This window comes from Trachypithecus francoisi, unplaced genomic scaffold (genome assembly GCF_009764315.1).
Source record: "Trachypithecus francoisi isolate TF-2019V2 unplaced genomic scaffold, Tfra_2.0 Lachesis_group10, whole genome shotgun sequence".
NCBI lineage: Eukaryota > Metazoa > Chordata > Mammalia > Primates > Cercopithecidae > Trachypithecus > Trachypithecus francoisi.
The window spans coordinates 58381369-58395818 of record NW_022681455.1 but is presented as its reverse complement, the minus strand read 5'-3'; positions in this window follow the sequence as shown (position 1 = coordinate 58395818).

Sequence of the window (14450 nt, the reverse complement as noted above, 5' to 3'; positions counted from 1 at the left end):
ACTAGCCGGCATGTGTATTACAGAAAACCCAAGATATCTGCTACACAAAAAGAGTTTCATTTTTCTCCCACAAACAAGAAGTCAAGGGCAGGCAGTCCTCAACTAGTATAGCAACTCCATAATCATTTAGAACCAAGGTTCCTTCCATCTTTTACACTACTATCCTTAGTTAGTGTCATTACTTCTCAAGGTTGCCACATGGTCCAACATACCCACAAGTCTTTGTTTCAGGGAAGCTGAGGAAGGACATTCAGAAATTCTTTGTACTATATTTTGCAATGTTTTGTAAACCTGAATTAATTTCAAAATAAAAAATTATAAATGTTTTTAAAATACAAAGGAAAGAAGAAATGGAAACCATTTTAATTTGACATATACTACTATAATGGGCAAAAGAATGTACTGAGTTTATAAAGTATTAAAGTTATATAGAAGAATAGTTCTTAATTTTAATGTAATTGAGAGATCCATGAGTAAATATATAATTCTATTTATCTGTGCATTTAGTAGTTTTGGGGGAGCAAAATACTTCAATTTTCGTTAAAATTTCAGTAGCGAGTCGCAGAATAAATGTGTTAGTTTTAAATTTTGTACCTAAATATCCTCTTTTTATCAATAAATTCTATTCCTAAATATGAGTCCAAACAAAATCCATAAGTTCGTAATATTACATGAAAATGAGAAAACAAAAAGCACTATAAATAAAACATAACTCATTAGTCATAGAAAGTAAGTAGGACACAGCTCCTTATGAAAATTGGCACTATGCAGGAAAATAGTTAAGCATTTATTCATTTATTTGTTTTTTCATGTACAGTTTCTTTGTAGAGTAACCAAATAGTTCATATTGATATTCTTTTTTTTTTTTTTTTTTGAGGCGGAGTCTCGCTCTGTCGCCCGGGCTGGAGTGCAGTGGCGCAATCTCGGCTCACTGCAAGCTCCGCCTCCCGGGTTCACGCCATTCTCCTGCCTCAGCCTCCCGAGTAGCTGGGACTACAGGCGCCCGCCACCTCGCCCGGCTAGTTTTTTGTATTTTTAGTAGAGACGGGGTTTCACCATGTTAGCCAGGATGGTCTCGATCTCCTGACCTCGTGATCCGCCCATCTCGGCCTCCCAAAGTGCTGGGATTACTGGCTTGAGCCACCGCGCCCGGCCTCATATTGATATTCTTTGTTGCTGTTGTTGTTGTTTCCTTATTTCCTTATTTCCAGTGGGGTTAGAGGGAGAGCTATTCTTTACAGAAAACTGCATGCCAATAAATGTTGAATAAATTATAGAAATTCTAAAATCATGACTTTGTGGTTCTTAATAATATAATAATTATCATGGCATAAAATTATTAAATAAAAAATTGATGGGTGATATGGTTTGGCTGTGTCCCCACCCAAAATCTCATCTTGAATTGTAATCCCCATAAAACCCCAAATTCCCACATATCATGGGAGAGACCAAGGTAGACATAACTGAATCATGGGGCTGGTTTCCCCATGCTGTTCTCTCCTGCTGCCTTGTGAAGAAGGTGCCTGCCTCCGCTTCACCTTCCACTGTGATTGTAAGTTTCCTGAGGCCTCCCAAGCTACACGAAATTGTTGTGTCAATTAAACCTCTTTCCTTTATAAATTACCCAGCCTTGGGAAGTTTTATATAGCAGTGTGAAAATGGACTAATACAATGGATAATCTTTATCTCCTAACACATAAACACAATATGAAATCCAAGCACATCTATGAAGTATTTTTGCCAAAAATATTGAAACTTAATCTAATCAAGCCTTCACAGATAACGCCCAGTTTATCAGACATATAGCGGATTAAACAAAACCTAAAGAACGCCACAAGGAGGGGAAAGAAACACATGCAGAATGCACGCTATTCTACAGAAACCTCAACACAGTTCTTTCGATAAGCCAGTAGAATGAAGAAAGCAAGAGACTCAACCAAACAACTGGGGCAGACACAGAGATGTACCTCTCAGATCCTCCATTAAAAAAACACTTCTTGCCTAGCTGACAGCCTCCAGATGTGAGTTCCTATAGGTTATCCTCAGCTTTTTGTTCTCTGCTCTCCCTATTGAGAGAATAAGAATGTAGTATATAGGTCTTGTCATTTCTGCCCAAGATGGGACATCTATAATGGGATCCAGAGTCTCTTGCTGGGCTGGCAGAAATTTTATTACAATTGCACGGCGGTTTTATGGTTTCCCCATCTCCAATCTTGTTTTCTGTTTTTTTTTTTTTACTCCCAATAAATCTCCTGCACTCTTAATATCATCTTACTGCTTTCTTGGAAACTTAACTGGTACAATATCCAAATGGCAATGTGAGAGTAATCTGATATAGATTGTATGTCACAAAACTAACTGTGAAACATATTTTTTAGGCAATCAAAAAATTTGAATACGACTTGAATGTTATCCTTAGTGAAGTATTTTGTTAATTTTATTGTGTGTGACAATGACATTGGGGTTATATGAGAGAACACATATATTTTGGAGACGTTTCCAAAATAGGTGGTGAAATAAATAACATGACATTTGAGATTTCTTTATTATTATTATTATACTTTAAGTTCTGGGATACATGTGCAGAACGTGCAGGTTTCTTAAATATGTATACATGTGCCATGGTGGTTTGCTGCACCCATTAACCTGTCATCTACATTAGGTATTTCTCCTACGCTATCCCTCCCCTAGCCCCCCACCCCCTGACACGCCCCGGAGTGTGATGTTCCCCACCCTGTGTCCATGTGTTCTCATTGTTCAACTCCCACTTGTGAGTGGGAACACGTGGTGTTTGGTTTTCTGTTCTTGTGTTAGTTTGTTGAGAACGATGGTTTCCAGCTTCATCCATGTCCCTGCAAAGGACATGAACTCACCCTTTTTTATGGCTGCATAGTATTCCATGGTGTATATGTGCCACATTTTCTTAATCCAGTCTACCATTGATGGGCATTTGGGTTGGTTCCAAGTCTTTGCTATTGTGAATAGTGCTACAGTAAACATACATGTGCATGTGTCTTTATAATAGAATGATTTATAAACCTTTGGATATATACCCAGTAATGGGATGGCAGAGTCAAATGGTATTTCTAGTTCTAGATCCTTGAGGAATTGCCACACTCTCTTCCACAATGGTTGAACTAATTTATGCTCCCACCAACAGTGTAAAAGCATTCCTATGTCTCCACATCTTCTTCAGCATCTGTTATTGTTTCCTGACTTTTTAATGACCGCCATTCTAACTGGTGTGAGATGGTATCTCATTGTGGTTTTGATTTGTATTTCTCTAGTGACCAGTGATGATGAGCTTTTCTTCATAAGTTTGTTGGCTGCATAAATACCTTCTTTTGAGAAGTGTCTGTTCATATCCTCTGCCCATGTTGATTCTGGATATTAGCCCTTTGTCAGATGGATAGATTGCAAAAAATTTCTCCCATTCTGTAGGTTGCCTGTTCACTCTGATGATAGTTTCTTTTGCTGTGCAGAAGCTGTTTAGTTTAATTAGATCCCATTTGTCAATTCTGGCTTTTGTTGCATTGCTTTTGGTGTTTTAATCATGAAGTATTTGCCCATGCCTATTTTCTGAATGGTATTGCCTAGGTTTTCTTCTAGGGTTTTTATGGTTTTAGGTCCTATGTTGAAGTCTTGAATCCATCTTGAGTTAATTTTTGTACAAGGTGTAATAAAGGGATCCAGTTTCAGTTTTCTGCATATGGCTAGCTAGTTTTCCCAAAACCATTTATTAAATAGGGAATCCTTTCCCTATTGCTTGTTTTTGTCAGGTTTGCCAAAGATCAGATGGTTGCAGATGTGTGGCATTATTTCTGAGGCCTCTGTTCTGTTCCATTGGTCTATATATTTGTTTTGGTATGAATACCATGCTGTTTTAGTTACTGCAGCCTTGTAGTATAGTTTGAAGTCAGGTAGCATGATGCCTCCAGCTTTGTTCTTTTTGCTTAGGATTGTCTTGGCTATATGGACTCTTTTTTTGGTTCCACATGAAATTTAAAGTAGTTTTTTCTAATTCTTTTAAGAAAGTCAATAGTAACTTGATGGGGATAGCATTGAATCTATAAATTTCTTTGGGTAGTATGGCCATTCTTTAAAATATTTTAGCTAAGAATAAGGGATTGAAGAAACTGGTGCAGCAATAACCTTGATAGTGTTGGTGATAAGATTATTATAGTCTTTGTGATATGGTGGTTATAAAACACTAGGGCTCACTTTGTAGGCATTTCATATATGACCTTGGATGAACTGACACTGAGGAAGCTTCAAGCACTTTTTGAGGGGAGTGCATAAAATGGAAAAATGAAATAGAAGATGGATAGTTTTTAAAGACAGAAGAATGGATAGGATGCTTTTTTGAAAATATGAAAAATAAAATTAGTATTCAATCATATCTCATTTTAAGATTTATGTTTTTAACTAATAATTTTAAAAGATGAATTACTATAAGATAAAGTGCATTTTCCTTAAATCAGATGATCTAGACCTTATTATTCCTTCCAGTACTTTCAAATTATCTCTCCTAGAATAAATTATTTCAATATACTGAGCTTCAATTTCTAAAACTATAAAATGGGAACAATAATTAATCCATTATTATAGTTGATTATTGATGTGTATATCATAATAAATGGACAAAAATGCAAGACACAACATTGTATACTAAATCACAGTGCCATTTTTGGGAGCCTAAAATTTGAGCATTGACATCTCATGGATTTCAACCTATTATCTCAATGAGGTGAAAATATGTACAGGGTCTGCGCATTGTGGTTCATGCCTGTAATCCCAGCACTTTGGGAGGCTGAGGCAGGAGGTTGCTTGAGCCCAGGAGCTGAAGACCAGCCCTAGCAACATAGCAAGACCCCATCTGTACAAAAAATTAGCCAGGTATGGTGATGCATGACTGTTAAGTCGCAGCTACTTGAGAAGCTGAGGTGGGAGGATTGCTTGAGCCCAGGAGATGGAGGTTTCAGTGAGCTGAGATTGCACCACTGCACTGCAACCTGGGTGACAGAGTGAGACTGTCTCAAAAAAAAAAAAAAAAAAGATAAAAGATATATGCACAGGAAGTAACAAAACAAACACAAAAAATGCACAAAAACATTGAATGCTTGCCTTCAAGAAATTTGGGTGGTTTTGTTTTCTTCATATTGTATTTCTTCATATTTATCTGTTCATATGTTTTTTTTTAATTATATTTCTAGGTAGATAGAATGGATGTTACATATTTTGGTAATAAGAAGAGAACCTTTAGAGAAAAAGATCTTGCTTTTTAAAATTTAAAGTTATCACATAAGATAATACAAAAATATTTTTTAAAATGTAAAGTACTACACATAATAAAATTAACATTTGTTTAATATTAATTGTGTCTATGTGCTTTACATGTTTTATTTCAGTTAATCTCAAAAACCCTGTGATTTTGAAATAATATGTATGAAAGTTGAGGTACAGTGAGGTAAAGCGTATTGTTCAAATTTACCTGGCTAAGGGTAGAGTGGGAATTTGAACCCAGACTTTCTGGAGTCCAAACCTTTACTTTTAATTATATAAATGTAGCCTAGCATCCTACTATTAGGACACGGGAATGTGATAGTGGAATGATATGTCTTTGAATGTCCATACATCATCTTAGGAACCATATTGTGATATTCTTCACTTCCTATTGAAATAACATCAGCATTTAAGCTATATTTTTAAAGAGAAAAGAAAAAAAATAAATGCAAGCAAATGAAATCCCACTGTTTTCTAGGACTTCCTGAAACTTCCCACTTACTTCATTGGTTATGTGTCAAAACCTCATATCTTTCATGTAGTCAACAAGCAACAAGCATGCATGGAGTAGCCATATTCACGCTATATATGCTGGAAGCTGTATTATTCTATTTCTATATAATCACAATGATGTTCTATACCTATCCTCTTCACTCTCTCACTGCGAGAAATTAGCAGAGCAATTAAGAAGTATCATGATTCATTGACATGAATTTCACCTTCTTTTTTTCCTGCCTACTCTCAGGGGTGAGTGCTAATGAGCACTGGAATGCGGAGGGGCAGGTAAGCAAGGCAAAGTATAGAAATGCAAGCTCAGTAATCAGCTCCTAAAAACTTGAGAATTGGCAGGATTTCCTGAGAACTTAATTACTGGAGTTATAGATGGCCAGTCATCTATATTTTATTTAATGCCATTTATAGCATTTTCCTCCATTCTACTACTTGACAAAACAGAAACAGAGGGGATATCTAGATGGACTGAAGCCACAAAATGAAGTTAGAAGAGAATTCAGGTGTTTCTGACAATTATCTCTGCATTTAGAGTATGAAGGTCATTACTGTTATCTTGTTATTGCTCTCCTCTATATATACATTTTGCTATTTTTCCTGAAAATGTTCAGTGAACCTGCATATCTGCTGATACATATAATAAAACTCATTTATAAAGCATGTTATACTATGGGTCAAGCAATATTTCTCCAAGAATCTGTGTCTATAATTATGTATCTATATATAAAATTTAGGGTATATTAAAATCTGAAATGCTTATTCAAAGGCATATTTCAAAACTCCATCCTTGAAGATACCCTATAATCAGTAGACAGAAGAAGAGAGACTGGGGCCTGGTTTAGAGGTAGTTCTGCATGATATGCAGGCACTACCTGAGAGTGGACAACTGTAGCACTACGGCCTCTTTGGGGGACATTCCTGAAGGACAGTGGTGAAGAAAAATCGTCCCAGTGGCCAGAATTTTGGGCAGTGCACCTGGTTATACACTTTGCTTGGAAGGAGAAATAGCCAGATACGTTATTATATCCCAACTCATGGGCTGTAGTCAATGATACGGCTGAATGGTGAGGGTCTTGGAAAGAACATGACTGGAAAAGTGGTGACAAAGAAATGTGGGAAAGAGATATGTGGACAAAACATCTCAGAATGGTCAAAAGACATGAAGATATTTGTGTGCCATGTGAATGTTCACCAAAGGGTGACCTCAGCAAAGGAAGACTTTAATAATCAAGTGAATTATTTGTTTCCCTTCTCTCAGGGATTACTAACTTTGTTGCCTGTAAACTATCGCTTCATATATTTTGTCCACTTTTTAGTGATTTCAGGTATGAGGACACATCTGGTTTCCATTTTTCATCTTGTCTAGAAGCTTACTTTTTTTCATTAAAAATCTTATGGAGCATATTTATGTAATTGCTTTCCTGCTACTCATCCTACTTATACCTACATATCCTTCTGTAGTCAATGCCCTGTAACCCACCCCAAACATTCTAATGTGTTAATCTAATAAGACCTTACCTTGTATCTGTTTACAAGATATATAGTAATTTAGTAGGGATGAGAAAATTATGTTTTTATTGATGTATTCACATTTTCTCTCTGTGAATAATTCAATCCACAGTTGTAAAGAAAAGATACACCATTTGGAAGCAACTTTGGAATAAAGATACATCCAGTGATTATAACCGTTATACAAAAATACATTCACAGCATGAAGTGTACAAATAATTTTATGTACATTTATATTTCTCTTGCTTTCAAACCACACACACCAAATATAAGAAAAGTACCTGCTGGACAATCAAGTCCTTCTCTTTAAAAGTCAAAAACCAAGTCATAAAATATCTTTTGATAACAAAGATTAGCAACATTTTCTGTGGCCCTGAAAGTATCAATACACTGCTCTCCCACCATAGATATTTAAGAACCTTCAAGTTTAGTGACAGTCAGTGCTGGGGCCCATACTTTTTATTAAGAGAACTCTTGTCACTTGGTTTACTTCTACTTTTTATTTAGCCAGTACTATCGGTATGTTAATAATTACACTAAACACTAAGCTGATGTTTTAAAGATTATATATGCATGGTTTATTTACTCCTCATAAGTGCCATTTTAAAGTTGAGAAAACTGACTCAGAGAGGATAAATGACTTACCCAAAGTCACACATACTGGATAAGAACTAAAATTTAAGTTTATTTGATTCCAAAGTGTTTATTTAGAGCAGCTGTAAGAAGCTACCCTTAGTTGCTGTAAGAAATAATAATAAACAGTTAACACTTACATGGTCATTAAACATCAGAGTTAATTTTAATGCTATCACAGATATTAACTCATGTAATCCTTAAAACTATATTATGAAAACTAGATAGGTTCTGTTACTACCCTTGTTTTACAGATTATAAAATGAAGGCACATATAGGTCACATACCTAATAATTGGCAGAGCTGGGATTTGAACCCTAACACTCTGTTTTTGGAGTTCATGATCTTAACCTGTAATCCATGCTGACCATGTGCTGCCACATCATCTGCTGGCTTTCATTCTAGCTTATAACTGTCTTCTCTCTCTCTCTCTTTTTTTTTTTTTTCCTGATCACCCTGCTACCCATAACTGGCCAAGGAAATAGAGTATTCATATGTTTATAGCCTTTAAATCTTATCTCATGTTGTATTGACTTATTTGGGAAATGGCAGATGGCTATAAGGTCATCTCAGTTAAGGTTACCTCGGACTCACTTTAGCTTTGTGTAGTTGGAGAAATCAGACTGCTCTTTCCTGTGTGTGCTTTATCTATTTAAGTTGACCTCAATTACTGCCAAAAGTTCCTGGGACATGTATTCCAAATGAAGCACCCACATGCCACATACAACACATACAGGCCTACCAACAAACCACAATGGGTGTATTAATAAAGGGTACCAATTATAAATGTGTATGAATGTGTTTGTGTGTGTGTGTGCATGTGTGTGGTGTTGACCTATTTTATCCTGTCAGATGGGTGTAGTACTTTCCATGATAATTATATTTATCCAGTTTTTCCCTGCCTCTCTCATTCTAATGAGCTCATTCTAAGCCTCTGAAGACAAGGAAATTTTAAACTAGTGCAACAATACAACTTAAAAACAATCTTAAATACAATTTACTTCCTAAAGTCTAGGGAACATTAATGTTTGTAGGACTATGACTTTGACCTATTTGCAAATAAATTCCTGATAACTCATTCTCCCCCATACACCACTCCCCTACTGCCACAATTCTTTCCTGTAATACTCTCTTTGCCCATTATTTTATGTTCCCTTAGTGATGTATTTGGAGCTTATGGGCCACCAACTATTGTAAGTTAGACATTCTATCTGTGTCATAAGCCTTTCCACCTAAAAATGCTGTTGAAATCCAGAAATTATTCCTAAAATCAAGTTTAAAAAGTAAAGTCAATGTGGAATGCTCCAAATACTCATGGCGGGGGGGGGGGGTCCAATTAATTCTCAGCCTTAAGACATGTATTTTGAATCATCCATAAATTCTTTACAACAAAAAGATTGCACTTACCCAGCTTCTATTAACAAGAGTGAATAAATACAGAGTGGGAATTTGGAATTCCAGAGTTGAAAGGGAATTTGAGACCTCTCTTAACTCCTTCCCTCCAGCCAGAAACTAATTCTTACTAGATAGGTGGGCATATGTCTTATTTTTTGAGTATACGCAACTCTTGCAACACTTACTAATGTTTACTAAATATTCGTCTACAACCTTTACAGTGGACAAAGCTGACAAACACTACCACAGCCAGATAATCAAAGGCCACATCGATGGTGGTAGGTCATGTTGATTGTATCCTTGCCTTGATACGTATTGAAAAAGCACTTTACATGTGTGGTCTTCTTCCCTATAACCCACAGTCCTAAGAGAAAAACATCAGATCAACTCCAGTTGAGAAACATTTCACAAAATACCTAGAATTTTGGGACTAGTGATCTCCAAAACTGTCAAGGGTATCAAAAACAAGAAAGTCTGAGAAACTGTCACAGCCCAGTCAAGTCTAAGGAGACATGACACATAAACGTAATGTGTTGCTCCAAATGGGATTGTGGAACAGAAAATGGTCATTAGGGAGAAAGTACCAAAATCTGAATGAAGTCTAGATTTAAGTTAATAATAATGTAGCAATATTGGTTCATTGGTTGTGATAAGTGTACCCTACTAATAAAAGATGTTAATAATAGTAAAAACTGAATACAGGGTATGTGAGAACCCACTGTACTATCTTTGTAATTTTTCTGTAAAAAAAAAGATTTTTTAATCAAAAATTTATTTAGACATAAATCATGCAACTACAGAAAGGTTCTTTTTCATTTAGACACAAGAATACCTTGCTGTAAGCAAAGACACATGTTTGTCCTTTTTTTACTCTAATGACCAAAGCTGTTACATAATTCTAGATTATGATAAATGTTAGTATTGGGGTTGCCTATCTGTATGGATATTTGAAAATTCAGAGGATTTAATCAGCAGTCCAGCCTTTTAAAACTAAACCAATGCCTTCTTATCCTTTGGCAATTTCTGTTAAATTGAGAGTCCAGTTACAGTGAAAAATTTCTTGTTCATGCCCAATTTATTTCACAGAGAGTTAACATCAATAGGAAGGATAATTACTTCCAAAAATTTTAGGAAGCAATATCGTTATGGTCATTTAACATAGGCCAGGGAGCCTGATACTTCTTGAAGTGGTGTCCTAAAAATAGCACATGAATTTTTTGTATAACCAGAGCCATGATTCTATTGTATTTTATATTCTAAATTCCCTGTTTAAGAATCTTGCCATTATATTTTTAAAGTTTTATATAGAGAAAATATTTCCTACTTTGATCATGTCTTATTCCAAGAACGCATATAGTTTATGCCAGCCTGGGTCATCATTCTTTCTCTGAACAAATAATATAAAGATAATAATAGTTACATTGTATGTCTCTATAACTATATTATTTAATTGTTTTGGATTGTCTTTAAAATTTTTAACCGTAACAAAAAATATAGAAACACTTTCAATGCTTTGTATAAAATTTTCTGTGACTCAGAAGTACATAAATCCATTTATTTGACCTTCACAATGAGGTGGAGTTGATATTGTAAGGTTAATGAGGCAATTATTCTTATACAGAACATCAGTCATAAAGCCACAGTTTCTTCCTCCCTTTAATATGCACATTAATTAAAATAATTCTTTCTTTGCTATTTGCATTGATAAGTAATCATCAATGAGGTAAGGAATAATTAACATTCTAAGTATCTCCTACGCAATTTCAGGCCTTAAGTTTCATGGTATAAAACTTTTTCTGGAATAATATGTACTTTCAGATATTCCTTGTATTTTTTCATTGTATTTTTCTTTCTATTTATTACAGAAGCAGAAGCACGAGGTGTTGCTGTGACTATCAGTTATCTGAGGAGAACATATACTGAAAGTGTTTCAAGAATCAGACCTTGACTACTACCCCAAATGCAACTCCATTGGCTAGCCGTTACATTTAATCAGAAACTAATAGTTAAAAATTATTTAGTGAGTTTTCCTTTAGGTTGGTCTATAGAATCTATTTTAGGACACAGTAAAAATTACTTTTATTTATAGATATACTTATCAGAACACAGATTTTAATATGTTTTTACTCACATAAAATAAACCTACCATAAGAATCAACTATTCTGATCTATGAGTACATAAAATTATTTTCTTTGAAAATAGAAAAATAGAAGCCACTTAATGAGGTTTTTTTTTTGAGTTTTTGTTTTGTTATGTTTTGTTTTGTTTTTTAGACAGTCTCACTTTGTTGCCCAGGCAAACAGTGCAATAGAGTGCACTGGTGTGATCTTGGCTCACTACAACCTCCACCTCCCAGGTTTAAGCGATTCTTCTGCCTCAACCACCCAAGTAGCTGGGATTACAAGTGTGCACTACCATTCCCGGCTAATTTTTGTATTTTTAGTTTCACTTTTTTTGTACTTTAGTTTCACTATGTTGGCCAGGCTGGTCTTGAACATCTGATCTCAAGTGATCCACCTGCCTCAGTCTCCCAAACTGTTGGGCTTACAGGAGTGAGCCACCATGCCCAGCCTTGAATGTTGAATTAAATATTACTTCGCTCATGCACAGTAACTTTCCATGCTATATGTAAATTAAATTTAATTACGGTTTAAATACACATACTTGTTTTATAGCTATATTTAGAAATAGATACTGATACACACTTATTGAAGAGAGAATATAGTTGTATTTTGTAAAACTGACAATGTATCTGCTTCTAACTTACAGGAATGGAATAATTTTTCTCAGGTTGACTTTTTTTCACGTGAAAGGAAAAGAAAAACTAGGGTCCCCAATTCACTATGCCAAAAAAAATAATAATAAGATGAAAGCTGAGTCATGCAAGAAACTACCTTTCCTTTTGTTCCTAAGCATATAGCTACAGATAGAAGGTTAAATATCTCCACAGGTAGCTACTCTATGTTGATCTTACTTATGTACAAAGTACAGATTTACTGAGCACAACATGAATACATAATTGACTATTCCCCTTCCTGTTCTGTTTCCCTTGTAACATGTGGATTATGTTATTACCCTCCCTCTTTCCTCTTCACCCATTTCTCCCTTTAAATATTGAAGCCCTCAAAGTCAATTTCAGAGAAAGGCACAGATCACAGACTTTCTGTGATTCCGTGATATTTTCTTCTAGGCATGTCCTTAACCTTGGAAAAATAAACTTCTAAATTTATTGAGACTTTCTCAGATACCTTTTGGTTTTCTAATTGGTGACCAATGGAAGGAACTCTGAGTGGAGGTGGCCCTGACCTGACCTTTGACACATCTATGGGAACTTGGTATCATCTTGAGCTATTATTATGGCTCAAACCAATAGGACAATTTGCTGAGGCCTGGGAGCTTTCCCCTCCAGAGAATCCCTAATCTGCTAAAATTTGGTTGAGATCTAAGGTTTATTTTGCTGTACAACTCCTTTTCTGGAGTTTTACCGACTTCCACTATGGAAGGCAAGTTTTCCTGCTTCCATGGCGATGGAGGGCAGACAACTTCTTTCTGGAGTTTCAGCTTGCTTCCAACAGGGTAGGCAAGTTTGAGTTTTCTGCTGCTTCTGAGGTGGTAGAGAGCAGTCTTAAGCCTGGGCCCCATTCCTAGGAAAGCAGCTAAATTGGGGTTTTGTCTTAAAAATCGTCCTTAATGACTAAAAGTTAAGATTAACAACCAGCCGACTTTAATTTCTCTTTACCATTGGAGTGCTCAGTAATTGTATTGTTTGCTTTTTGTTGTTGTTTTGGATTTTCTTCCATTAGATTTGACCCACTCTACCCAGTTTTGTTAAATCCAAATGAGAATTCAAAATTATGAGGAACAAGGCCTCTGAACTAACTAAAATTCCCCACAGCTTCAAAAAGAAAGAAAAAACCACACACTTGATTTCTCTGTTCACTTTCTTTCTAAAAAATTGTTCTTTCATTTATTTCTTTCAATCACCCTATTTCTCCTCCCCTTTTCCCACCTTCAGTACTGAGAAAAAAAAAAAAACCTAGAGAAGGCATCTAATGACTCAGACCCCTTAAACAACTCAGAATAAAGGTACCACTCATCTCTTTTGATGATCTGCTTTCTTTGTGGAGTTTCAAGAGTCAAGGGTAGATTCTTCTCAGGTCTACAGCTCTGTTTTCTTGCATTGTATTACCCGATTTATTTGGCTTTTGGTGGTACCAGAGAATACTTTGTACTGTGAGAGCATTTGATCTTGGTGTGTGTAACGGTGGATGACAGCTACAATGTTAGGGGGTGACTGCAAAGACTTTGCAGGAAATGCTCATTACTACAGGGGCCTACTTGTTTATTTGCACATTTGAATAAGAAAATCACAGTTTAATCCCTAAAAACTGTATATTTTCTGTCCCTGTTCCTTAAAAGGCTCCACCCTAAAGCCAGTAATCTAATCAAGCCAAATTGAAAGGATCACCTATCAAAATAAATCACTTTAATTAAATACTTTGTAAAGGAAATTTACAACTTGAAAGGAAATCACATTTTGTAAGGGCATCTCTGCTTCTCCCCAAAACCACTACGAACTTTAGGGGAAAGACAATAGCTTAAAGTTTACATAACAGACCTTGCCTTTGTTTACATCAATCTGTCTGTGCCTTTGAGATGTACATTTTCTACCTTGTTTCACCTAAGTCATGCCTTTGGAGATGCAAATTGACAGTTGCCTAGTTAACCATTGTGTAGGACATGGAACGTATAATCAAGAGATTAATAGTCTAAAGTAGGGGAGAGAAAAATTTTAAAAACAAGCAAGTAAAAAGATTATAAATCTAAAATATCTGCCTCTCTCTAGGTCTGTTATGTCTATATGCTTATATGTGTCATCTGGAGGTGATATTTTACTACCAAATTATATGAAAGAGCTGTAATTAATTTGCTTTAAAAAAGTAAGCATTTATCAAACTAATAGAAACTAGCTTAGAGGCTTCTTAGTTCACATGACTTTTGTATTCTTTGGTAAGATTAATTTGATAAATGTAATCTCAAAATTCTCTCCAATAATTTAAAATCTTAAAGCCACGTTATGTTAAATTAAATAAGTCTAGGCTTTCAACTGAAAATTGGG